At 43.5% G+C, this 27,966-nt stretch overlaps 1 long non-coding RNA gene across 1 annotated transcript; it reads left to right on the top strand.

The window, feature by feature from the left end:
* The first annotated feature begins 52 nt into the window (after positions 1-52).
* LOC149123511 (uncharacterized) lies at positions 53-13,578 on the top strand. The gene is made up of 3 exons (XR_016217142.1): positions 53-151; positions 248-329; positions 13,352-13,578. It is a non-coding gene; the product is annotated as an uncharacterized LOC149123511 (long non-coding RNA).
* Positions 13,579-27,966: the final 14,388 nt, after the last annotated feature.

The following is a 27,966-nucleotide window of genomic DNA, read 5'->3' as shown; positions in this document are numbered from 1 at the left end:
TGAACCATCCCATGCTCTGGCTTAAAAATAGCCCTACCAAAACTATGAAAGTGCCACAAAAACAAAACAAAGTCATAAACACCCTTCTCTCCAAGGGAGATCTTTCTCTCCCTACTTTAACCTTGGAAAGCAGTGTGCTGTGCTGGAATTGGTACTGAAGTCAGGGGCGGGGGTGCACTGTGTTCTGCCGATACTGCCAGCTTTCTCCAGGCCTCAGTTTCCTCTTGTGTTCTGTTAATATTTCCAGGAGTCTCCGTGTCACAGAGGCAGGGGTTTGAAGGTGTTGATCTCTGAGGTCTCTCTGATACCATCACCTTGCCTATCACATGGTGAGTGCATGGATGCCCTGATGCGCAAAGCACCCAATTACTGAACATAAATAAGGGAAACTGGGGAGTGAAGGGAGACCAGTGCAGGCCAGGCACCGGCACTGGGAGCAAGTGTCGAAGCAAGTAAGCGGAAGATTTGTAAATACGTGCTGGGAGGGTGACTGTCACAGATTGCCGTGAGTAGTTCTTCAGAGAGCAGGTGACTCCTATATTGAGTGCTGAGTGATGAACAGGTGTTTGCAAAGGCACTGGTGGGGTTGGGGGCCAAAGGAAAGTTTCAGCAAAGGCTGAATTGCAACAGAGCATGGTGGGCTGGAAAACTCCAAGCATTCAGGTGTCAGGAACCTAAGGATGTGTGTGTGTGTGTGTGTGTGTGTGTGTGTGTGTGTGTGATTGTGAGAGAGAGAAAGAGAGAGAGGGAGGGAGGGAGGGAGGGAGAAGAGACAAGAGGAGAGAAGAGAGAAGAGAGTGTTGGGCCAGATTAAAAAAAACATGATACAAAGAGGCTTAGAGTTTAAACTACAAGTACGGAAAAGCCAATGGCCACCAGTTTTAAGCATGATGTTATCAATGAAACTTCATGCAAAATGCTTAGATGTGGGAATGATTAATTGATTAGAATAGGTGCCTTTCCACTGGACATATTTTCCTTTTTTTTACATAGATAGCAGATGAGAAGCAGTGGTGTAATCCTGTTTTCCTGCTTGCTTCTTAAATGGCAGTATTTGAGGCTTCAGGACTTAAATTCACAAGTTTCCAGTCTTCTTAACACTCCTTCCATTTAGGCAATGCAAATCAAGAAACTATCTCTTCTGAAAAGCTTCCCAAGGTCAATTTCATTGCTCTCTTACCACTCCTCCTGACTATCACCTGACAATCAGAGATTATGTTTTTTATATATATATATATATATATATAATAACGCCACAGTACAAGCATAAACAAAGCCATGCATGCCTGAATGACTTAGAAGGATATTCCTCCACACTCCTGGCATGCAGTAGGTACACAAGTAGAGGAAAGCACAAAGGTTATGAACTCAGAAAGGGTAGGGGTTTACCCTGATCATTCGTTGTCCTAAGCAAGGCATTTCATCTTAAGCCTCCATATGTTCACCATAAATGGAGTCAATAATAATTGTTAGAGGTTTTCTTTTTTTTTTTTTTAAGTAAAATCATGGCTTTCCTACACATATAAAATTAACACATCCAGAAGATTTTAATAGGCAAATGCTAGATTTGTTTCAAAGGAGAAGCAAAAGAAACACAAATTCATATAGAGTAAAGGAATGTTGAAATGAGTTTACAAATGAACAGAAACTGGCTTTGTCTATGGAAGAGTGGGTAATTGGCTGGAGAACTAAATTTAATTCCATCCAAATAATACATATTTACACACACACAGACAGGAATCATTTGCATTGCTATTCAATGAAAATTATCTAAATGCATTATGTATCTGCAAATTATCTACATAATCAAATGCATTATCTCCAACCTACAGTGCTCCAACATGGCTCAAAGGCAATGAGAGGTTCAGAGTTCTCCATGGAATCAGAATCAGATAACCTAGAAAGGTATACACCAAACAAAGCATGGTTTTCCATGGAAACACAAGCTTTTCTCTATACTGCCCACCATGTCTCCCTCGGTTGCTAGGAGGATGAAAGTGCGTGTATGTACAATGTTTTGTCACAGCATGTGACAACTACATTTATTACTATTAATCGAAATTATGGATGAAAATTGCTTTGTGGGTAAGCTTTTGCTCTTCCAACCAGAATGGGTATTCTTCCACTGCAATGATCAAATGGTGTCCAATAGAGTGGCACAGCTTGGTATTCAGCAGGTTTGAATGACAAATTCACATTAAGGACAATATTCTCATGAAATGAGAAATAAATTTTCAAAACAGCTGATGGTTGATCTTCTGGGTTAGGAGAGATTGCAAGGGAACCTAAACTGCTGCCATTATATTCTCTTCCTGAAATTCAGTGGACTTGATGGCCAGCACTGTGGCTCACTAGGCTAATCCTCCACCTGCGGCACCTACACTCCAGGTTCTAGTCCTGGTTGGGGTGCCGGTTCTGTCCCGGTTGCTCTTCTTCCAGTCCAGCTCTCTGCTGTGGCCCAGGAGGGCAGTGGAGGATGGCCCAAGTCCTTGGGCCCTGCACCCGCATAGGAGACCAGGAGGAAGCACCTGGCTCCTGGCTTCTGATCCCGTGGCAGCAGTTTGGGGGATGAACCAACGGAAGGAAGACCTTTCTCTCTGTCTCACTAACTCTGCCTGTCAAAAAAAAAAAAAAAAAAAAAAGAAAGAAAGAAATTCCGTGGACTTGGTTTTCTATTAATGTAAAATAATAGATAGTAGATAGAGCACTACTCTAAATGAGTCTTCCCTGCTGGAGCCAGCTTGAGTTCTACTTAGAATGGGCATTTACTTTCCTCTCCTTCTAAGCCCTTATTCAAACACAGCTCTCATTGATCTGGGCTGTATTTGCCTACTCTGCCTACTGGGATATCCCAGCAACATTTTCTCGAAGGAAACAAGATCAAATTATTATGTGGGCTTTGTTGTCAACAGTTCAATTCTTATGGAAAGCAGAGGGAGGCAAATGGATTCTGTTTCCTGAGCTCAGCCCATTTTAAGCGAGAATAAGCAAAGATAGAAGGGGGGCCTGAGAGAGTGAGTGTGTGTGGGATGTGGGTGTGTACATGCACACATGATTAAGGAATAATGGTAAAACAGCTGCCCTAAATTTACAATGACACTCCCTGAATAAAGTTGCAATTATTTATTGATGGGGGAACAAAACACATATTGGGATAAGATGGGGACTTGTCTTTGGTTCTATTGATTTAGATCTAAAAGTCATTCCACTTGCCTGTTCTTTTTCTTTATGAAAGCCTTGTGGTTTATTTAATAATCTTAGATGTCAGCCTCAGTGGAGGTAGCTGGAACAGGTTCTTATCTTCCCATAAGAAAAGAATTTCAGATGTGAGACAAAGTAGCAGCTAGCTGGGTAGCAAATTTCGGTGAACACAATGCACCTGACAGGCCAGATGGGTATCTGAGCAAAGAACTGACAGCCCAATTTGCATCCAGACTGGGGCTTTCCCACTGTCTTCTCCTGGACAAGGGACTTGCTCGTGAAATTGGTGAATTGAACCCAAGGTTTTGTTAATCAATGTTATCAAACTAGCACGTGACAGAGAGGATTCTCCTGGGGCTCTTTTCATGGAGAAAAAGAGGCTAAAAGGCTATTAGGGGTATAGAAAGGACTTTGTTGTATAAAATACTGGGTTGCTTCCAAGGCTGCGTCAGAGGCTGCTACATTCCTTTCCCGACATTTTGTCTTCCTTTCACATACATGGGCCAATGGGTCAATTTCCATCATCCTACCTACTGTCAGGGTTATCATTTGATTGCAACATTGGCCTTTATTTATTTGGGAGAGAGAACAGGGTGAGGGAGAAGAACTTCCCATCTACTGTTTCACTTCCCCAAATGCATACGATGGCTGGGCCTGAGTAAGGCTAAAGTTAGGAGACAGAAGCTCAATCCAGTCTCCCACATGAACCCAACTACCTGACACATCACTGCTGCCTGCCAGGGTGCACAGTAGCAGGGAAATGGAGCCAGGACCTGGAGCCAGGTATCAAATCAAAGTGCTCCAATGAGGAGTATGGTCTTCTTATCTGCTCGCCCACCCCAGCTTTTCATCTAGGATGGTAACTTGGAACCATCCAATTGGTACTTGAGAGTGAACATGGCTTCCAGTAATTTTAAGAGCTAAGGAAAGATAGAAAATATTCTTTCGCTTTTCTTCAAAATGGACACAGTTCCTAGAACCCTGGCCTCCTTGTGTATCTCCTTGTATGTCTTAGTCAGGTCTTGGAGAAATGCTAGCCTCAAGACATACTTAATTTACTACACCCTGACTCCCAGCGCTGCTCATAACTCTTCTGAGCATAGAAAAAGTTCTTTTGACTGGAAAGAAGTATCCTGTGAGGACCAGCGTATATAGGAATGGTGGGAAAAGAGTATCTTTGATTAGAAAGCAAACTTCAACTAAAGTAAAGGTAAAGATCAGGCTAGTCTTTTAATTCAGAGGCTATCTAAATTATTTCAAAAGTTTCTGAGAAACAGTCATTCTGCCAAAAATGACTCTGCTTTGCAAAGGAATTCCAGAAATTCCACAATTTTTGGTTCAAGGACTCAGGCGTCTGTTAATTTGTGAGGATGTAGGTATCCAATCCTTCCTCAAAGATAGGAACAACTACCTAATCTCATGATTCCTAAGCCTTTTGGACGATGGATTCCTTTGAGAATAGGAAGAATTTCATACCACAAAAAATTGCATTCAAGCACACTACCAGTTGGACTTTTCTCCCTGTGCAAACAGAAGCCAGCTCTGGGTATTTTAAGCCAAAGAGATTTCCTGGAACAAAATGGAATGGAAGAGGAAACAGGGCTGCTTTGGGATCTAGAGAGCAGATGAATTCCCAATTGCATAATTTCTTTGTGAGCTGCCAGTGAAAGGATTCCACCAAACCATGTTCTTTCCTTGCTGTTAGCCCCTCAGGATTTCCTGGTGGACCTCATGGGCTAGGAGGTGGGTAAGTTTGTTGGCTGTGTGCCACCAAGATAAAATACGACACAGAGAAGAGCAAGCCTATAAAGGGAAATCAGGGTACTAACACTACTGAGAGAGGAGAGAATGCTGGGCAGGCTACAATAATCATGCCCCAGAAAACACAAATCCTTACCTGTGTACCTATCATGTGAGTGGGGTATCATGAACCTTTGTCATGGATCCCAGCTCTAAAACTTGGGATCTGAGAGTCACTGATTAGGCTACACTCTATGACCAATATTTAAGTACCTTCTATAACACATTCCATTTTCTGAGCATATACTTGCTGCTAGAGGGCAGGGAGTTCAAGAATAACTGGAAGACCTGATAGAAAAATGTGAAGAAGATGCCAAGAAGTTACAAGAAGCAAATAAAGAAGCTGGGAAGAGCAAAGTTGAAATTCTTGGCTGGCGCCATGGCTCATTAGGCTAATGCTCCGCCTGTGGCACTGGCACCCCGGGTTCTAGTCCCAGTTGGGGCGCTGGATTCTGTCCCGGTTGCTCCTCTTCTAGTCCAGCTCTCTGCTGTGGCCTAGGAAGGCAGTGGAGGATGGCCCAAGTCCTTGGGCCCTGCACCCGCATGGGAGACCAGGAGAAGCACCTGGCTCCTGGCTTCCGATCAGAGCTCACTGGCCGCAACGTGCCGGCCATAGCAGCATTTGAGGGGTGAACCAATGGAAGGAAGACCTTTCTCTCTGTCTCTCACTGTCTAACTTTGTCAAAAAAAATTCTTTCTAAGCCTCATCTCTAAGTAAAGATGTATTTGCTCTTCTCCAAGCCAGAGACTCTGGCATCAGGCTTCTACTGCCCATTCATGGGGCACTTGGGCCTTCCAGTAATGGTGTCCCAGGACAGGTAATCAACAGAGACCTACTGTGTGCAAAGATATGCTCTAGAATGGGTGGTGCTATAGAACCATGACCCTGGGCTTGACCTCTGATTTTCATTGTGTGATACAGTACCCAGAGAAACCCATAGTGGTAGTGGGTTGAGGGTGGGAGTGGGGAAGACTTCTCCATCTCAGCAGGGTGTGCCCATGGATCTAACTTCAGAGGACCTAGGACACATACCCGGAGCACCAGACAACTCATTGTGTACCTCCCTAAAATTACTAGTTGGAACATATGATTGTGGGGAGGAATAAGTTTTTCTAGGATAATGTCCCCATTCCAGACCTTCACAAATCAGTCCCCTAACAGGGAGGACAGGCCCCCTGTAAGGTCCACTGTGATTTCTCTGCCTGCTTTTTCAGGTCATAGCAAGTTCCCTTCACTCTCACATACTCATGCTATTAGTTAACTTTTTATTACTGTAACAAAAACCAGAGATAACTAATTTGACAAGATAAAAGATTCATTTGGCTCACAGTTGTGGAGGTTCAGACCAAAATTGGATGGTCCCATTGATCTGGTTTTTGGTGAGTGTGGCAGATGGCAATGGTAGAGTTTGCACAGAGGAAGGGTCCTGTGGTAAGCCAGGAAGCAGAGAAAAAGAGTTTGGACCCAAACATAGGTTTTCATAATAGCCCTCTCACAAGAACAACCTTAGGAGGGCATGTCCCATGGGATATAAGGACCTCTTACCTGGCCCACCTCCTCCCAATAGCACTACCCCAGGAATCAAGCCTTTAACACATGGGCCACTGGGTGACATCTAAATGGTATCCAAATCACAGCGCTCATCTTCAGCCACACGGGCCTCTTACCACCTTCCTCCTTGAGACCAAGAGACTTTGTGCCACATTGCTCATTTGTGCCAAATGTGCCCTGCCTCACTCTAACTAGCTTCAATTTATCCATCAGTCCTAACTTACATTTCATTCCTCACAGAAATCATCACTGATTTAGAATAGCTGGGCCCCTATTCATGGGTTTATACTTGTTTTTAACAGCATCTACCATCATGGTAAAGTATCAGTGTACTTGTATATTTTGTTTCTGTCTCCTCAACATGGCAAATTCTGGGAGAATGGAAGTCATGATTGTCTTGTACTCTTTTGTGATCCCAGTCCCAGACACCTGCTGGGTGATAGTTAAATACATATTAAATGAATTGTTCAGTTTTACACAGAAGGAGAGGAGCTATCTGGGAAAAATATTAGAAAAAAATTAGTTATGTTAGTAAAGTTAGAGAGTGATATATATACCAATGAGTGTAGAAATGGAAACAAATACAAAACATAAAATGCCAGCAGAATTGTAGAATATCCATCATTCTTTTAACCTCAGGAGTGAAGGAAGTCAAGAAAATATGTAGAATGTGGTCAAAGACAGTTAAGCTTTTAGTTAAAGCTAAAAAGCTCATGTATCAGTTTTGGTTGCCCTGGCAACAGAATCCCCATCTTGTGATAATGATATTACAATATGATATAGCAAACACAAATAAATTAACACCTTATCAGAAACTAGAGCAACATATTACTCTGGGGAGTAATATGAGGGAATCTTGGAAGGGATTCAATGGCTGCCAAGGATGCTACCCTAGGTCTTGAGTTAGTAGAAGAGGGTTAAACTAGGTCACAGAATTTCATAAATCAATTTGAAAATGTTTATGGGGAAGTACATAAGGCATTGATCAACTAAGATGATTTTGAATAACAGAACAGATATAAAACTCATACTATATTTCAGTTATCTTTGAAGACAATTGTGTTGTAGAATAAATCACCACAAAAGTCTAAGAGCATAGCATAACATGCATATATTTTAGTTTATGAGTCTATGGGTTGGCAATGCAGTACAGTGCTATGAGTCAACCCTAGCTATTTTCACTAGGTTCACTCACATGGGCAGCTGGTGGGTTGGCTGGGCACTGGCTGATCTAGGGTGGCATCAGCCTGAATTGGCTCCACTTTGCTTCATGTGTTTTTCTCACCCTTCAGCACATAGTGGAGACAGGATTCCAAAAGTGGGAGTAGAAGCATGCAGAGTCTAGGGGCCTCTGTCTGGAAATGGCACACTGTTACTTCCATCTCATTCTATTGACCAAAGTGAGTATCACATGTGGTCCAGATTCAAAGGGAGGATAAAGACACAACCTCATAATGGAATGAGCTGCAAAATTATATTGCTATGGGCATAGATAGAGGCAAGCCATTAATTTTATCCATCAGTGTAATTAACCTACCCAGCAGAAGTCAACTTGTTTACTAATTCAACATGATATTAGTCTAGAAATAAACAAAATACAGTTACAGTTTTATGATTCAAAAGACTCATATGGTGATAAAGTATCACAATGACAGAGGTGGCATTGCAGACTCTCTGTGGGGAAAATGACTGACAATTCAACAAATGATACCATCACATTAAGTTATCCATATAAAGAAAAAAATAGGTCCTTACCTCAGATCATACACAATAATCAATTTCAAGTTCATTAAAACTCTAGGGGCCAGCTCTGTGGTGTAGTAGGTTTAGCATCCACATGCAGCGTTGGCATCTCATATGGGCACCAATTCTAGTCCCAGTTGCTTCACTTCTGATCCAGCTCCCTACTAATGGCCTGGGAAAGCAGTGGAAGATGGCCCAAGTGCTTGGGCCCCTGCACCCATGTGGGGGACCTGGAAGAAGCTCCTGGCTTCAGAATCACCCAGTTCTGGCCACTGAAGCCATTTGAGGAGTGAATAAGCGAATGGAAGACTCTCTCTCTGTGTCTCTTCCTCTCTCTGTCTGTAACTCTACCTCTTGAATAAATAAATAAATCTTTAAAATCTGAATGTAAAAAGCAATACTTTAAAGTTTTAATTAAAATATAGGAGAGTATCTCTGTAGTTTAAAGGTTGAAAAAAATTTCTTAAATAAGACACAAAGTGTAAACATCATAATAAAAATGTAGACAAGTTCAATTATATTATGAATTAAATTTTATATGCAAAGAAACCTCCAAAAGGAGAAAAGAAAAGCCTCAACCTTCAGGAAGATATATAGAAAACAAGTAATTAAGAAATTGACTCTAACAAAGAACTTTCAAAAAGCAGTGAGAAAGAGAAAAAACAGTCAATGGAAAATAATAAATGAAAAATAAGTGTGCCAATGAATGAACAATTCACAGAAACCTAAGTGGCCAATAAACATATCATAAAACAGTCTCATCAGTTGTGAAATAAATACAAAGTAAAATTATAATGAAGTAAAATCTCAAATGTACTAGTTTGGCAGGGATTTTGTAGGTTGTGTTGGCAACATCAAAAGTTAATATAGAGTTACCTAGGATTCTTATACATGGTGAATAGAAATTGAAATCAGCATATCAATTTTGGAGAACAATTTGGCAGTACAGTATCTAGAAAAAATGGATATGTATATACTCTGTAATCCAAGAATTCCATATCTATACTCTAGGGAAATTTTCATATATTTTTCTCAACTCATGCATGAGAATTTATAGATTGCAGCATTATTTGTAATAGAAAAATAGGAACTATCCTAAATATAAATAAATATGGATAAACGTATATTGGCATAGTCATAGAATGGAATATTACCCTCCAGTGAAAATGAATGAACCAGAGTTCATAACATTGAACACAAAAGCAAGATACATGAGGATGTTCACAATATGGTAATAGTTATATAAAGCTTAAAGATGTTAAAATACATACATATTTATATATCAAAAGATGAAGATACGCATAGGAATGATAAATAGGAAATTTAGGATTGTACTGGTAGCTAATTCTGGGAAGTAGGCAAAGGTATACAGAAAGAGCTATAATTGGGAAAAGTACATGGCAGGTTACAACTGTATTTATAATGTTATATTTCTTCTTTCTTATAAGCTTTTTTTTTAATCAAGAGACAGAGAAAGAGACAAAGAGCACTTCCATCATCTGATTGACTCTTCAAATACTCACAATGACCAGGACTGGGGCAGTCTGAAGCTGGGGACTCAAGCCCGGTCTCCCATATGGGACATGGGCATGTTAACTGCTGGGCTAAACACACACTCCATAGTTTTTTCATTCCTTAAGCTGAATACTGTTAACATGAGAGTTTCTTATATTAGTCTCCATCTGCTATTTGTGTATCTGATAGTTTTAAAAACAAGTGGATATTTAAAAGTCTTGGCTATGAAAGAGAAAAAGAAATACTGGGGCTACATAAAGAACCTGAAGAACGTGAGGACGCCAGCTTCCACCTGCACTCATCTAAGTGTCTCCACGCTCCAGCCCCTCTCTCTAGTCCACAGAACTCATGGAGAAACAGGCTTGAGGAAGGCTGGTTGAAATGCTAATGGTGTTATGAATCTGATCAGGGGATGGAGCAAGCAATTCTGGAACCATTTCTCTAGACTGCGTGTCAGACCAAAGGTTTCCCATGGAATACATTTTGGGAAATGTACCCACAGAAGTTGCATTTTCCTGTGGGCTGCCTCTATCCCCCATGTCTCCATCTGCCCACAAATCCCAATTCCTTATTAAGACACATCTTTGTCATTTTATTTCTTTTGTTTCCCTTTTATGGAACCAATGTGGTGCTGTGAACAGAACATTCGGATGGAAAGGGAAGGGCTTTTGACTTAGCAGTTAAGATGCTGTGTGGGAGGCCTGACCTCATATCTGAGTGCCTGGGTTTGACTCCCAACACCACTTCCAGTCCCAGCCTTTTGCTAATGTATACATTGGGAGGCAGTAGGTGATGGCCTAAGTCATTGGATCCCTGCTGCCCCCCTGGGAGACCCAGATTAAGTTCTTGGCTCCTGGCTTCAACCTGGCCAAACCTGGCTATTGCAAGCATTTGGAAAATGAACAAGCAGATAAAAAAAAAATATCTCCCCACCCTCAATTAAATAAAAATAAAACAAATACAATTTTTAAAAAAGAAATTAGGTAAGTTTTGCAAAAAGAAATCTGTGAGTATCCTGGCCCCACGGCTTCTTATCTAGAGAATCCTAGGCAGGTTATTTAATTACTCTGTGCTTTGGGAGAAAATAAAATCACTGATCTCCTGGGAAAGCTGCATGTATTGAGTTCATACATGCAATGTGCTTAACACCATCATGAACTTACTAAGTGTTGACTATTATCCTTTGGAGTGGGAGGAAATTCTAGCATATCTATTTTTGGAGACTGTGTTCATTTCCTAGGACTGTCATAACAAAGGACCACAAACCAAGTGGCTGCCACAAAAGAAATATATTGTCTCCCGGTCCTGGAGACTGGATGTCGGAGATACAGGTGTCAATGGGGGTGGTTCTTTCTGGGCCCTGGGAACCTGAGGGGCCCCTTGTGCTCACGCTCAGCCCGACTGGCAGCCCTTGGCCTCCCCTGTCTTCTACTGCATCACCCATGCTGCCTTCATCTTCACAGGGAGTTTCCCCTAGCGTGTGTGTGTGTGTGTGCGCGTGTCTCCAGGTTCCCCTCATGTGGACACCAGACCTATTAGGTTAAGTGTCCCACCACCTCTCCAGCACAACCTTAACTAGTTGCACATGCAATGATCCCATTTCCAAATAAGGTCACCTTCTGAGGATCCCGGGACTAGGAAATCAACAGGTGGATGTGGGGGACACACAATTCTGCCCACCTCAGACACCAAGGGAAATACCATATGTGGGGGCTGGCGCTGTGGCTCACTAGGCTAATCCTCTGCCTACGGTGCTGGCACCCCGGATTCTAGTCCCGGTTGGGGTGCCGGAATCTGTCCCGGTTGCTCTCTTCCAGTCCAGCTCTCTGCTGTGGCCCGGGAGAGCAGTGGAGGATGGCCTAAGTGCTTGGGCCCCTGCACCTGCATGGGAGACCAGGAGGAAGCATCTGGCTCCTGGCTTCGGATTGGCGCAGTGCACTGGCCGTAGCAGCCATTTGGGGGGGTGAACCTTTCTCTCTGTCTCTCTCACTGTCTATAACTCTCTCTGTCTCTCTCTCTCTCATTGTCTAACTCTGCTTGGCAAAAAAAAAAAAAAAAAAAAAAAAAGATAAAAATACCATATGTGGAAGGATTGTTACACACTTATGAAGAAGACAAAATGTAAGGCTCTGTGCTGTCCCAAATGAATATACCTTAAAGCTTCTGGCACCAGAATCCTGGGTAGCATACAGCTGCCGCTTGCCTTGGTACACCTGAGATGGCTTTGGAAAACAATACTGAACAGGATTTATCCAGGGAATTTTTACAGGCAATGCTCTCTCTGTTCAGTTCTAAATCTCCTCCTAGTCATTGATTTTTTTTTCCTTTTTCACTTCAGAGAATTAGGTTCGTTAAGCTGACTTTCTGGATACAAGGGATTACATACAAAAGGAACCACAGCCGTATGCAGAGAGGTTGAATACAAGAGTACTTCAGAAAGTCCATGGAAAGTGGAATTAAACAAGCTTATTTTACTACAAATTTTTTTTGAAAATTCATGCATAGTTTCTTTTTTGTAACACATTTTTCATTAATTTTTGAAGGCTTCTTGTATGAGGGGCATTCTATTTACATGAGGGCTCTTCAAAATGCATATGATTTTTTAAAAGATTTATTTATTTGAAAGTCAGAGTTACAGGGAGAGGGAGAGGGAGAGGGAGAGGGAGAGGGAGAGGGAGAGGGAGAGGGAGAGGGAGAGGGAGAGGGAGAGGGAGAGGGAGAGGGAGAGAGATCTTCCATTTGCTGACACACTCCCCAGATGGCTGCAATGGCTGGAGCCAGGCTAATCCAAAGCCAACAGCCAGGAAATACCACCACGTCTCCCACGCGGGTTTAGGGGCCCAAGCACTTGGGCCATCTTCCACTGCTTTCCAGGGACATTAACAGGGAGCTGGATCAGAAGTGGAGCAGCCGAGACTTGAATGGGTGCCCATATGAGTTCCTGGCATCAGAAGTGGTGGCCTGTTGGCGCCGCAGTTCACTTGGCTAATCCTCCACCTGCAGCACTGGCACATCGGGTTCTAGTCCGGTTGGGGTGCTGGATTCTGTCCTGGTTGCTCCTCTTCCAGTCCAGCTCTCTGCTGTGGCCCAGCAGTGCAGTGGAAGATGGCCCAAGTGCTTGGGCCCTGCACCCGCATGGGAGACCAGGAGGAAGCACCTGGCTCCTGGCTTTGGATTGGCACAGCGGGCTGGCCATAGCAGCCATTTGAGGGGTGAACCAATGGAAGGAAGACCTTTCTCTCTCTCGCTCTCTCTGTCTCTCTCTCTCACTGTCTAAATCTGCCTGTCCAAAAAAAAAAAAAAAAAGTGGTGGCCTTACCCACTATTCCACAGCTGGCCCCAGTGTATATGATTTTAAAAGCTGTGCATGAATTTCAAAAATTTTTGGACCCAATTAATTTCACTTTCTGTGAACATTTTTAAACATCATCGGGGCTGGCACTGTAGGGTAAGCCTCCGACAGAAGCACCAGCATCTCATATGGGTGCTGGTTCCTATCCCAGCTACTCTTCTGATTCAGCTCCCTGTTAATGTCCCTAGAAAGCAGCAGAAAATGGCCCAAGTCCTTGGGCCCCTGCACCCACATGGGAGACCCAGAAGAAGCTCATGGCTCCTGGCTTCAGATCAGCCCTGCTCTGGTTGTTGCAGCCATTTTGGGGAGTAAACCAGAAGATAGAAGACCTTTTTCTCTGTCTCTTGCTCTGTCTGTAACTCTGCCACTCAGATAAATAAATAAAATCTTTAAGGAAAAAAAATTAAAAAAGAAATGCTCTCGTAATTGCTTGGAGGCAGGGACTTAACGACATTTCCCAGATAGCTGGGTCATCCTGTGGTGAAACTAGAGAATGCAGCTTTCCTCATGGGCAGGTCTGTGCCGTGGCCCTGACCCAAAACCCAGATGCTTTCTTACAGGCTATTTTACAACATTACCATTGAGAAGAATTCAGAATGACGTTAGGCCACCTTGAGCCTAGCCAGGCCATTCATGCTAAAAATGACCCTGTGGTTAAGGAAAGCAACATAGTGTGATAGTAAAAAGCAGGAAGTCTGAAGCTCATCTGATGAAGTTTGAATACTAGGTCCATGTGTGAGGTCTTGGGATGAAGACTTCAGTGAACTTCACCAAGTAGCTGTACTCCCCCGAGGGAGTTGACATAATCTAAGAAACAGAACAGTGCTGGCTTCTTGTATGGGCACCAATTTGAGTCCCAGTTGCTCCACTGCTGATCCAGCTCCCTGCTGATTTACCCAGGAAAGCAGCAGAAGATGACCCAAGTCCTTGGGCCCCTGAACTGACTTGGGAAACCTGGAAGAAGCACCTGGCTCCTGATTTCACCCTGGTCCAACCCAAGATGTTGCAGCCATCTGGGGAGTGAACCAGTTAATAGAAGATCTCTTTCTCTGTGTCTCTCCCTCTCTGTAATTCTGCCTTTCAAATAAACAAGTAAATTAAAAAAACAAAATATCACCTGCCTCATAGACAGCATTCAATAAACGACTTCTCAGCTTAGTGACATAGCTCAAAAAAATCACTCTGAGGTCATTTTTCCTTTTAAATTGTGAAAAATAAAAATCATTATACCAACCACTTTTATTTTAATGTATTCAGTTTTAGTTCCTGAGGATACATAGTGTGAATTAATTTTGTATTATGCCATTTCAATGTTAGCAGTGTCTGGGTCCCTATACACTTATTCTTAATGGTCATATCAGAGTCAATTGTGTTAACATAGCCAGTTTTGCTGAGAAGTTTGCTTATGGTTAGATAGTAGGGTTTTGCTTTGCCTTGTTTTTGGTATTTTACATACCACTGATTAGTAGTATTTTGTAGAACCCAGTAATGTTTCATCATTAAGACAAACTGATGAGGACAAATTTCCTTAAACCTCTGCCTAAAGGTCTTTGTAACATGGTAGCCCTCTTCCATGTTGATTTGGCATAAATTACTTTCCTCATAATCTGCTCCTCCACCTGTTTGCTCCCCAAGCTTTAGACATCAAAGTTAAATCTCCACCGCTAAATCCTAGTCTCCCTCTTCAAATGCCAGGCTCTTTGTCCTGTGTCATTCCATGTGCTGCCAACCAGGATCTATTCATTCTCCACCTCAACATCTAAAGAGCTTGCAATCCCCTCCAGAAACATCAAACGAGGGGACTGCAAGGATAGAGCATTGGTATTCCTTACACTCCACTTCTTAAAATGGGCACATTCTTAGAGTCTCAAAGAGAATCAATGTAATTCCAACCCAAGCATCCCTCCTATTCTGTGTCTACCAGGCTCCTACTCATCCTTCAACACTCAGATCCAGTGCACCAATCTCTGGGACACTCCATCCTCGCTCCAGGCATAGCTTACCGGCCCATTGTTGCAGTGCCCATGGCACTTGCCACATAGCTGAGTATCCTCAACAACTAACAGTGATTGCACATTGTGTATGTTCAAAACGTTCAGTGAATAAGTCATCCATGAACAGATAAGTGTATGAGAAGTTAGAAACCACTTCAATGGCTTATTTGGACAGGGTTGGACAGCAGTACAGTAATCAACAGCAAGGACTTTGAAGTCAGACAGACCTTGATTTGAATGTTAACTCTACCATGCACTAACTGGAAACCTTGGGAAGCATAAGTCGACTGCTATGAGTCTGTCTCTTCATCTGCAAAATGGGATCACTTCTTCAATTTCCTTGAAGGGCTACCAGGAGGACCAAATGGGACAGTCAATAGAAAGCACACAAGCACATGGTTTAAATAAAAGCCAAAAAAAAAAAAAAAAAAAGCTGAAAAAAATGGCCAAAAGTATTGTTCCCCATTGGATTTTGTCAATTTCCTTCAGATTCCTACCTTTTAGAATATAAATGAGGGCAGAACCATTAACTTAGCAGGAGCTATGCACCTGTGTTTCCAATGGGTTCCTTGTATTTGTATGGACGACTTTCACTGTGTCTTGCTCACCCTTACAGGATGCCCTGTTTACCATAAAAGGTCACTAAAGGCTTGCCTCTCCCTCCCCTCCAACTCCAGTCTATCTCCAGATCTTTTCCACAGTTTCCTCATTGCCTGAGATTCATTCTATTTCTGCCTTTTCTGTGAGTTGAAAATAGTTTCTATCCAGTCCTACTAGAAAGTGTGAATTAAATGTGTGATCTGGAAGAGGTGACATGTCAAGTCATGAATAACCATAACTAGATGGTTGGAACCAATACCTATAATGAATCTGATAAAGAATTACTGGTCCTACGGGAAAGGTAGAATTGTTACTAAAAGAGGAACAGAAATCGGAGAGAGGAGAAGAGGTCGTAACAGATGGGATTCCCAAAATGTGGCCCTGTGCAGTGAGAGGTTATACTGTGTGCATTTCTCAGGAAAGGAAAGGGATGCACAAATGGGCAGGGGCCAGAGATGGGAAGAGGGGTCAAGTTTTGCTGGACAGTGAGACTCTTTTGCAAGGCTGCTGAATGGGCTACAGTCTCTGGGTAAATAATTGAAGGCAGCCAAGGCTATAAGAGTCCAGTCCAACTCACATGCCCTGTCAGGAACCAGTGCTGGCATGTGCCAAATGTGTTTATTAGAGGCTGTCAGACTATCCAGCAGTAGGTAAAGATGTGTTCACATGCCTTAGGAAAGCTCTTTAAAAACTCTTAGCTCTGCATTTGATTAAGGTGCATGAGATTTAAGACAGAGTATTAAAACATAAGAGGTTGCTAAGGAATAAAATTCAAGCAATGCCAAAGAGCCTAATCTAAATGCAGAGACAAAATAAAATCATAGCTCTGTTTGCTTGGCCCAGATGTCTGGAGCATCTTGAAGAAAGGCACATTTCTGCACCTGAATAATGTCAATCTTGGTTTTAGAAAGAGGTAAAGTGAATAGGGAGACCACTGAAATGATTTCTGATTATAATTTGATATTCTAATAAATTAATCAATTATTTATTATTAATTAGAAAATTACAATGTGGAAGACATTGCTAGAAAATAATTAGGAGGGCAGTAGCATCTAGTTTTGTTACTAAACAACTCCTTCACAACTGACTTGAAGCTTCTCACATGGTGGAGGGTACTGGTCTCCAGATAATGTTCATATGCACAGTGTTGTCTGGTAGAAGTTTACAATCCAGTGGGAAAAAAAGGCATGTATATAATATAATATAATATAATACAAATTGGATGATGATAATAAGTGTTGTAAAAAAGGTAAGAAATTACAATTGCCAAGGAGTAGGTTACATAAAGGAAGTATAATTTAAAATGGACTTTGAACTTTTGATAGGGAGAGGTCTAAGACATTTCAAGTGAAGAAAACATCATGTACAAGGGCAGGAAGTAGACTATTGCAGCATGTGCTCAAAGAATAAGTAATGCAGGAAGGGTGGGTTGTGTTGAACATCTGCTATTTTTTTCCTACTCAATATTCACTCTGTTCTCTTTGTATTAGCAGTTCTGTTCTGTTAGGGAAACCTACCTATTTTTATGGAGTTGACCCCATTCCCAGATTCAGAGTGGAGCCTGTGATACCACTTGACCACCTTCCATCTCCCTGAATACAGTAATTTAGTGTTGGGTGCATGACTCAAGTTACCCAGTGTGCCAAGATTAACTCCCTGGAATTTCTTTGGAATTTTAGGGAAGATTCATTCTCATGCCATGTATCCTTTTCTTCTTCACCTAAAGACATGAGTGCCAACATGGACTTCCTGGCCAGTGGAGGAGAGGATGACCAGTTAGCAAAGGAAATGGGAACCTTGTGAGACTTCATGATGTTAGTAATTGTCTTCTTCAGGACAGGATTTGGATCTTGACTCTTCCCAAGTTTCAAATCTTTGTTTTGCCATTTGGGACACAGGGATTTGTTAACCAGAGTTTTAGATCATGTACGCCTGGCATTTCCAAGGGTTCCTCTGTGACTGCCACCAAAAAAGATAAAACACACACATTCCTGGGTCTTGCCATGATACAGGAGATGACACACCGCCCATTTTTCCTGAGCTGGTCCAAACTGATTTTTTTTTAAGATTCATTTTTTTTTTTTGAAAGGCAGAGTTACAGAGAGGCTGAGGCAGAGAGATAGAGAGAGAGAAAAAGAGAGAGCAAGAGAGTCTTCCATCTGTTGGTTCACTCCCCAGATGACTGCAAGAGCCAGAGCTGCGCTGATCCAAAGCCAGGAGCCAGGAGCTTCCTCCGGGCCTCCCACGTGGGTATAGGGGACCAAGGGCTTAGGCCATCTTCCACTGCTTTCCCAGTCCATAGTGAAGAGCTGGATCAGAAGTAGAGCAGCCAGGACTTGAACCAGTGCCCATATGGAATGCTGAAACTGCAGGCTTTACCCACTACACTTCAGCACTAGCCTCCAAATTGATTTCTATCACTCATAACTACAAGAATCCACCTGCGTTGCTGAAATCAGATGGGGGAGAGCCTTTAGCATCCCTTTGAGGGACTTCATTCTCTAGTCAGTAAAGAGTAGAGTCACAGAAGATTTTAAGAAAACTCACGGATTTTGAGATTACATACCAAAAATAGTTTGAAGGCAGTGTGATAGGCAGGAAATGCAGGTAAGAGATTTTTACAAAGGCAAAAGCCAGTGGGAAGAACTATTGGCTCTTTGTGAATTCCTTTGGTGAATACCATGGACTCAGCATGGTCATCATGTCTGAAGCTACTGTGAAATGAATGTTCTAAGCACTGCACACACATTAACTCATTCAACACTCACACCAACCCTCGGAGAAAGGTCTTGCTATTCTCATTTAATACTTGCATCAGCTCTATAACAAGGTCCCATTATTATGCCCATTTTGCAGAAGATGAAATTGAATCACAAGCAGGTTAGCAAATACCCAGTTCCCATGACTAATCAAATGGCGGAACCAGGATTTGAAACTTGGGAGGAATCAGGATCCAAAGGCTGCCCCCAAAGTAAACAACCGCCAACCCCATGAAGTCTCACAAGGTCCCCAATTTCCTTTAAGTAGCCATCTGTCCTCCACTGGCCTACATGTCCACATTTACACTCACTTCTTTATCCTGGAATAGGTAGTTGAGGGTGTTGTTTCCACAAAACCCCTAATACAGCATTGCTTGAGCAACCAAACAGGACACCAGCCTTTTCCCACTGAAACATCAACAGCCTTCAAGAGGGCAGTAGGCTTGAAGAAACAACTGTGAAGGAATTAGGATACCAGGGCACTCCTCAGAGAAATGCCAATCTTCCTGGTGCTAGCAAAAGGAAACCTGGTGTGGGAGTGAGAAGGAAGGGACACAAAAAGAGATTGTGCTACCCAACAAAATGTCCACGTCTCCTTCAAACTGCAGACTTCTGTCAAAATTCCCAAAAGCACATTCTTGCAATGCTGTGCATACTTCCATAAATGGCCTTTGTCTGTGTGGTTTCAGTTAGTCCTTGGATACAGGGAGATGAAATCAGGCCTCTCAAGTACCGTCACTGTCAAGTTCCTTGTCTGTGCCAGACCTTCCCACAGCCCCAGATGGTCTAGCTTCTCCTTCCCTGTCATTTCCTGAAGGAGTGGGAGAAAAGAAAAAGAAGCAAGAAGCCTAGAATTTGCCAGTACTAGCCCTGGCTCTCATACACCCACCAGAAGGGCTGGCTCCAAGCAGACCATTGGTTGGGACCTGGTTGAAGTGGCCCTATGTCCATGCCTCCCTGCTGCCCACTTTCCCCTTGCAGGTGTCATACACTTCCTACCCACCTTGGGCCATTACTCATCACAATGGCTCTTATCACTTCATTGCATTTTCAAGTCATCGATTCAAGTGATTAATTTTACACAGAAGTAATACCCTCCTGGGTCACATCGGCGGCCACATTAATGGAACCATTTCAAGGGTGCTGAGTCATTCATTTATTCGTTCATTTAACAAATATTGATTGCGAACCTGTAATATACAAAGGATTATTCTTGCTAGTGGAGATGGAGTGTTGAATTGCTATCTTCGTGGAACTTTAGATGAACGATAAACAAAGCAATAAATATGTAAGCTGGTGACAGATGGCAAAAAGTGCTATGAAGAGAAATCAATCTGTGGAAGGGGAGCTGGAGAGTAAGGAGGTGCTATTTTAGGAAGAGCAGTAGGGAAAGTTTGCACTGAGGAAGTGGAGGCAGCAGTGAGTCAAGTGAAAATCAGAGGAAGACCAAATCCAGCTGGAAGAAAAGGAAGAAGGCAGAGTCATTCTTGGCATTGCCTGGGAACAAGAAGGTCTGTGTGGCTGGAACAGAGTGAACGACAGAAGAGTCACAAGTACTGAAGTTGAATAAAGAGCCATTGGCGAGATTTGGGAGCTAAGGCAGGATTTTGCACAAGCGTGTGATAAGCAGGGATTTGTTGCCTAGGAGGTGCTTGAGGCAGAAAGAATGTAAGAAGGCAAATGCAGAAGCAGTGAGACCAGGCCGGCGCCGCGGCTCAATAGGCTAATCCTCCGCCTAGCGGCGCCGGCACACCGGGTTCTAGTCCCGGTCGGGGCGCCGGATTCTGTCCCGGTTGCCCCTCTTCCAGGCCAGCCCTCTGCTGTGGCCAGGGAGTGCAGTGGAGGATGGCCCAGGTGCTTGGGCCCTGCACCCCATGGGAGACCAGGAAAAGCACCTGGCTCCTGGCTCCTGCCATCGGATCAGCGCGGTGCGCCGGCCGCAGCGCGCCGGCCGCGGCGGCCATTGGAGGGTGAACCAACGGCAAAGGAAGACCTTTCTCTCTCTGTCTCTCTCTCTCACTGTCCACTCTGCCTGTCAAAAAAAAAAAAAAAAAAAAAAAAAAAAAGCAGTGAGACCAGTTGGTTTAGGTGAGAGATGAAGCTGGTGGCTGGTACACGAATGATAGTTATCAAGGTCAAGGTATATTTTGAAAATAGAGGCTTCCATCTTATTTTGTGGCTGTGTAGTGGAGACATCTGGCCTTTGGCCCACCTCACACATCACTCACACAGCTCTGATGAACCATCCCAAGGCACTCACCTGTGCATTTTCTCCAGTACTAATCCTGCCAGCAGGACAATCATGCCTACAGACTGGGGCATCATGATGCCAGGAACAACGTCAATCGGCAGGGGACTGAATCTGGGGGTGTGTATGCTGCAGCCCCCTGTTTTTCAAGTAGAAGATTCTTGAAGGTATTCCATGTGCTTCTAGGACAGCTAATCCCTTGCATTGACTTGTCCTCCTTCCCCACTTCACTGTCCCCATCTCTCCCACTAACCTCACTCAATTCCTTGCATCAGTCTCTGCTTCTGGGAAACTCAACTAAGGTGGAGAGTGTGCCCATTCTACTTCATCCTCACTTGCCAGAGTTCACTCTCCATGCCCAAGGCTGTTGAGGGAAACATCCAAGAATACAATCCTCACATGCCCCTCTCCCATTTTTTTCAAGGATCTATTGGGCTTGCAGCCAGAAACTGACTTCAACTCCTCCAACAGCCATCATCAAGCCCCACTTCAGTGACTGATATCTTCAACCCACCTTGTGGAAATTCAACTAGAGGATATTTGCAAATCAAAGAATAAAATCATCAGAGATCTCTTCTAGCTAAGAGACTATAGGATCCTTGCAATGGACCTGAATGGACGGTTGGCCAAGTTTATAAGTGATGAAAAGACAGGGCTACAGCTGAGTGATGATTTGGCTAAGAGATAATATGCTTAAATGAGACTTGGCAAGAATCACTTCAAGTGCTTAAAGCTGGTAGGTCCTGAACGTTCCTTGTTAGAAATAACAATAGATTAAAGAATGAGACAAGTGAGTAATATGAAACAGAAGAAATCCTTAAATCAAAATAGACATTTTAATAACTATGCTGGAAATAAATTCCCTCACTGAAGTCTTCTGATGTTTAACAGCTGCAAATAAATATGACACCAGGAGAAGCTAATCAACAACTTTAATAATGCAGGAACCCAGAGAGAGAGAGAGAAAAGGAGTCTAAAACAGGCCATCTTTAGCTCCTCCAGCCTTCCAGTTTTCCTCCCTCTCCTGCCCCAACCCCCGACCCAGCACTCTAACTGCGTTCAGGCTGGGCAGCCTCCTAGCTAGGACCAAGGGAGCCAGCAAGACTGGATTTGAACCTCAGCTCTGTTGCATAACATCTATGTGGAGCCTTTCAAATCGCATTCTTGGCTATAAAATGGGACTAACCCACCTTATAGAACTGTGTCAAGAGTTAAATGTGCTAATCCAGATGACAGTTGTAAACACTCAATAAAATGTCTGCTATTTGCTCCTCCTACTTTGCTAAAGGAGCAGAAAAGAGGTAGAGGAAAAGAAGAAGAGATGGAAGCAAATGGACAGAAAAGAGAATAGAGGAGAAGGATGCCCTAGGGACAACTTAAAGTTTGCTGTCTAAACAGGGCCAATATTCAGGCAGTATGTCCAGACGGGCTGACCAGCTGGCCTTGGTTTAGATCTGCCAGTGCTAATACTCCAACTAGTTAATAAATTGTGAACATCACCTCTACCCTGGTTTATGCATTATTCAGCTACAGATAATCCACAGGACAGAAGTCTTTATAATCTTTTAAGAAGACAATATGACAACACATGTCAATTGCCCACTCCTGGGCATTTATTCAAACGCGAAAGAATACTAAGCTCCACTGCTGCCCATGGAGGAGTTATCTACGAAGTCAAAAGCCTATATTCAAGCAAAAAGTCCAACAATGGAAGAATAGTTAAAGTAGTTGCCATCCACTTCCTCAACAGAAGTAATATACTATTAAAATTATAGTTACGAGAAAAGGAAGCCCAAGAAATGTTTATGATACAATGTTTAGCAAAAAAGTTCCTATAGAAAATTGTAGGTATGTACATGGGTATTTAGCCTAGTAGTTAAGACACCAGTTAAGACCCCTGTATCCTGCATTATAACAGTTGCATTCAACTAGCTCAGGCTCCTGACTCTGGTTTCCTGCTAATGTAGACCCTGGGAGGCGGTGGTAACAGCTCAAGTAGTTGGGTTTCTGCCACCTACATAGGAGACCTGGATTGAATTCCCAGCGCCAAGCTTCAATCCAGCTATGGTGGGTATCTGGGGAATAAATCAGTGGAGAGGAGCTCTCTCTGTGCCTCTCTGTCTCTCCCTCTGTTTCTGATATAAATAAATAATTTTTAATTAAAAAATAACAAATAGGTATTCAGTTACAGTTCTGATAAATTCTGATATATAAAACTGGTAGGAATATATACAAATAACTGAATTTACTAATTTTCTCTTTTTCCAACTATTTAGGTGTATTGCAACACTTTAACAATTAAAGGGGGATTGACAGGGTAGGCATTTAACTTAGCAGTTAGGAAGCTGGTCAATATCCCTGTGTTCCACATCAGGACAACTGGGTTTGCTGCCTTTCTCCAGATCCTGACCCTAGCCTCCTGCTAATGCAGACCCTGGCAGTTGGGTGATGGCTCAGGGAATTGGATTCCTGCCACACATACTATATGGGAGACCTAGATGGAGTTTCTGGCTCCTGGCTTTAGCCTCAGCCCAGTCCCAGCTGTTGTGGGCATTTGGTGAGTGAATCAATGGATGGGAAGATTCTCTCTCTCTCTCCTCTCTCTCTCTCTCCCTGATTATCAAATATGTTATAATATTTTAAAAGGGGTGGTGGTGCTGGGGGTTTAGCTCTGTACTCAGAGCTAGGAGAGAGTGCACCAGCCAGAATTATTATCTGTCTCCCAGAGACACCATTTAACTACTGGGGCTTCTGGACAACAAGGAAAAGCAGCTCCTCTCAAAGCAAAGCCTGCCTAGAATGCAGACCTTTCCTCTACCCTGAGCTCCTCTCAGAGCCTTCACATGTTCCAGGGGAAGCCAGGGGGTGTAGGATTCTTGGAGGAACGTGTTAACAAGATTGTCACAGGGCAGCTACTGTAGGCCTAGGGATTAACTATTCCAGGAAGTATGCAGATGAAAATTAAAACAATGACTGCTGAATAAACAAATGTGAGTGGTATAAAAGCTAAATTATATGGTAACAGAATTTAAATATCTCTCACCCTGACACCAGCAAGTTGTATACTTTCTAAGCATTTCTCTCCTGCCATTATTTTCAGACCAAACCAAGGATACCACACTCAAGATCTCAGAGAGAGCTTGCTATGTGCATCCCAGAAGTAGAAGAAAGTAAACGTTTCAAGTCATGCTATTCCTCCACCAGAGACAGGAGCATTCTGGGCCTCTGATGGAAGGGCAAAGCAAGACTCCATGGTGCTGTGATGGGCACTGGAATCAGGAGTCGTGGGTCCATGGCAGCTGAGGGCCTGGTGAGCTCCTTTCATGTCCACATGCATCAAAGGAACACAACGTGGACCTCAGGCACCTCATAAGGCAGGCTGTGCCTTCGCAAGGAGGCTGGGAATGTGGGAGCGTGTGCAGAAGCACATCAAACATTGTCAATCAAAAGGAGCTTTGATATTTAGCCCCCGTGCTCAGGCCCTGAGTTTTTGATGCCATGTTCCAAAAAAATATTTGGACAGTGAAACCACTCCTGTGCCCTGAAGAGAAACAAGAAAAGGTAGTTTCTGCTATGGGGGAAGAGTAGCTGAGAAAATGCTTCCTCCCTGGCAGGGTTCCCACCCGTCCTGGTCCCATCAGGCTTTGCTGAGGAATCTACACGGACACATGTGTGGGAACCACTCTCACCCGAGGTCCAGTGAAGCTGCTCTGGGACTCAGGCTCAGAGCAAATGCTCACACCACAAATGCTCTTTCACACCCTTCTGCTGGGGTGTAACCGCAATGATGTCGACCGAACCTGAAGCTGTGATTCTTTTGGGTGACTTGGGGTTCATGACCAGCAAAGCCTATGAGCCCCAAGGCAGGGTAGTGCAGTCCTGGGGAGTGGCTACTTTAACTAGGGTGCAGGTTTCTGAAACCAGCAATGCAGGACCATCCAGATGCCCCTTTGTCCTGCTCACCTCCAGGTCGGGTTGCAGTGTTCCTACTGCCAGGGAGAGTCTCCTTGTGCATCCAAACCTGCCCTGTGCCCCAACTCCAGGGCCAGTGGGCTATGTGACAGGCTCCCTTCCAGCAGCTGTAGGGCATACGTCACACACCTGGTGGGTTCTTTGCCCTTGGCTCACATACACTTTAGTTGCTCTGGAATAATTTCACCTCCATGTTATGGTTTGGTTAAACAGGAGGCAGTCAATAGGAAGGTATTAATACAAATGTCATTGCGCACGTCACTCTTCCCAAAACCAACAGGAAGCCTGCTCAAATGCCAAAGAATATTGAGACATTGGTGAGGAGGTGCTGGAGAGAGGGGCCTGGTTGTTCCTTCCCTTGGTTGTGCTGCAGGTAGCGTACTGTCCTGGCGCCACTCCAGCTGATTCCTTCTCTGAACGTGCTAGGTGCCCAGGCTGCAAGGCTATGCTCTCTACTCATTCAGAGCACGTTTGCTCGCTGCTTTGAAGGGAGCCGCTGTAAATAAAGCCCAGGCTGGGGATTCCTGAGCAGCCTTTGACACAATCACAGCTCTTTCTTCTGAGAGGTGCTTGTGGCTGGCGGTTTAACGGTAAATCTGTCACCACTAACTGACCGAAAGGTTTTATTTACTGTAACCTCCGGCTTTGGTGGATCTGCACAAGGCACTGGTGGGCAGTTGGGAGAAGGTGTGCTGACGACAGGGACAGCTCAGTGATGTTCTTCCCTTCTTGCCTGGGAACAGGCTACTTTCTCTTACCAGGAGAACATGCAGCCATCTTCATGGCCAAGTCCAGCTCTCCTTCTAAATTTCAGGTCATCTTCTTACACTGGGCAAATGTGGCCTGGGCAGCCCCTGGTAACCCTGAGTGACTCTGTGCCATCACTGGACCATCACCCACTGGGAAAGAAGACAGCTAAGAGGGAAATGTAGCTACCATGGAAAGAGCTTCACCTGCGGAGGCTTGGGGTGGGTCGCTAAGGATGTCACCACCTCCCAAATCCTTCCTGGCTTTCCCTGGGCACCATGATGGCCCCATGGTGGTATTTTCCCAAAGACACACAGCCCATCAGCTCACTCTATGGTATTTCTACGTAATGCCTGTCTCCCACCCCTACCATCCCTGCCAGTTTATTAACAGCCTTCAAGATCATAGACTGTCTTATGAATCAATAAACTGGGAAATGTCGAGTGATTGAAATAAATATATTTCTAGAAAAGCAAATAATGTCTACCTGACACTAAGCAATCAATAGGTATTGTTAAAATTTCAGTTGGGCAATCACAGAAGTGAGGGCATATTTTGCTTTTGGGACTGGGAGTGCACACCACATAGCTGGTGAAGGGGAAGTTGACAGAGACAATGAGCGAGGAAAAGAGGACAGGGAACCTGCCCCAGCCACTGAACCAGGAGGTGAAAGAGCCCACAGCAAGCACCAGGGCAGAGCAAATTTCAAGGCAGGTTTGTTTCACTCCAATAGTTCTGAATCATTTGCATCCAAATTACTGAACATGTGTGAAAGTTATTTTAATGCCAGAAAGATATTTAACATTTTATTAACCTATTTGTAGAGAATGCAAAATACCACGTCTTGACATTAATTAGCAAAGCCGACACAGTAATGAAATGATCAGCTGTGAACACCGTAAAGCTGGGCTCCGCGATTGTTTGGTGTATTCCAATCACCTGGGTACCAGGGGAAAACTCAGATTCTGGCAGAGTGGTGTGCAACTGAGCTTCTGTATTTCAGAGTTCCTAGTTTCTGTTGGTTCACAGACCTCCCTTGGAGGAGCCAGTATGCAAAGCTTAGGGGAACGAGCTGTGAATTTGACTGAAAACACTATGGGGAAGACTTTTAAAATGGAGTTTGAAAATAGGTTTATTTTCATGAAAAAAAAAACTTTTGGAATCCATACATAAAAGGAGTCTTCAAAAGGTTGGTGGAGTGACTGCCAATGTGGTACAGAGAGCTAAGGTGCTCTCGTGATGCCCACATCCTATATTGGAATGCCAGTTCAAGTCCCAGCTGCTCCATTTCCTACCCAGCTCCCTGCTAATGTGCCTGGGAGGCAGCAGAGGAAGGCCCAAGTTCTTGTGTCCCTGCCACCCATGTGGGAGGCCGGGATGGAGTTGCTGGCTCCTAGCTTCAGCCATTTTGGGACTGAACCAGTGGATGACAGATCTCCCTCCCTCTTTCTATTTCTTTGTCTTCCAAATGAATAAATAAATAAACCATTTTCATTTTTTATTTTAATTTTAACTAATTTTTAACATTCAATATGATGTGTAGATACAAGTATAAGAACATAATGATATTCCCTTCCTCCTTCCCTCCACTTTCCTCCTTCCAAAGGCCTTGCTTTTCTTTTCTTTCTTTCTTTCCTTCCTTCCTTCCTTCTTTTATTTTGATTTTTGGGATAACATACTTTAAATTTGCCTTACAGTAAAAAGGCTTAATACTTCATTGAATAAGGAGTTTAATGAGTACAAAGCCAATTATAAATTTTTTAAAAAATTCCTGAGGGCTGGTGCTGTGGTGCAGTGGGCTAAACCACTCCTTGCAATGCCAGCATCCCATATGGGCTCCGGTTTGAGTCCCGGCTGCTCCACTTCTGATCCAGCTCCCTGCTAATGTGCCTGGGAAAGCAGCAAAAGATGGCTCAAGTGCTTGGACCACTGCACCCACATGGGAGACCTAGATGAAGCTCCTGGCTCCTGGCTTCAGCTTGGCCCAGTGCCAGCTGCTGCAGACATTTGGGGAATTAGCCAGCAGAGAGAAGATCCCTCTTTCTGTGTCTCTCCCTCTCTCTCTGTAACTCTGTTTCTCAAGTATATAAATAAATCTTTGTTTAAAAAATTCCTGGAGAATGTACACTATGAAAATACTATGCAGACTCTCTGTAGACTGTGTGGAATTCTTGCAGCTCACTGTGTGTGCACACCTGATGATGCCCTTCAGATAAATGCCTGCATGTGGAATTTCAGTACACATTGCCAAGTGAAACCCTAGAAATGTAAACCCCATCCACACCCTCACAACCAATCAGGAAGGAGCCCAAAGAGTGTTGCCACATGGTCACAAGCATTGATTAGTTTTCTTTTTCTATTTGTCAAGTCACATTTGTGTACTTTCACTTGTGAGGTTAAGCATATCTGCCATTTGGTGAGGTTTCTATTTCTTTTGGCCATCTGCCATCAGAACACTTATATTTTTCCCTTGCTAATTTGTA

Source organism: Oryctolagus cuniculus, chromosome 11 (assembly GCF_051225735.1).
Source record: "Oryctolagus cuniculus isolate XC-2025 breed Fujian yellow rabbit chromosome 11, ASM5122573v1, whole genome shotgun sequence".
Classification (NCBI taxonomy): Eukaryota; Metazoa; Chordata; class Mammalia; order Lagomorpha; family Leporidae; genus Oryctolagus; species Oryctolagus cuniculus.
Note: the sequence above shows the minus strand (reverse complement) of the source record. Positions and strands in the feature narration are given on the sequence as shown.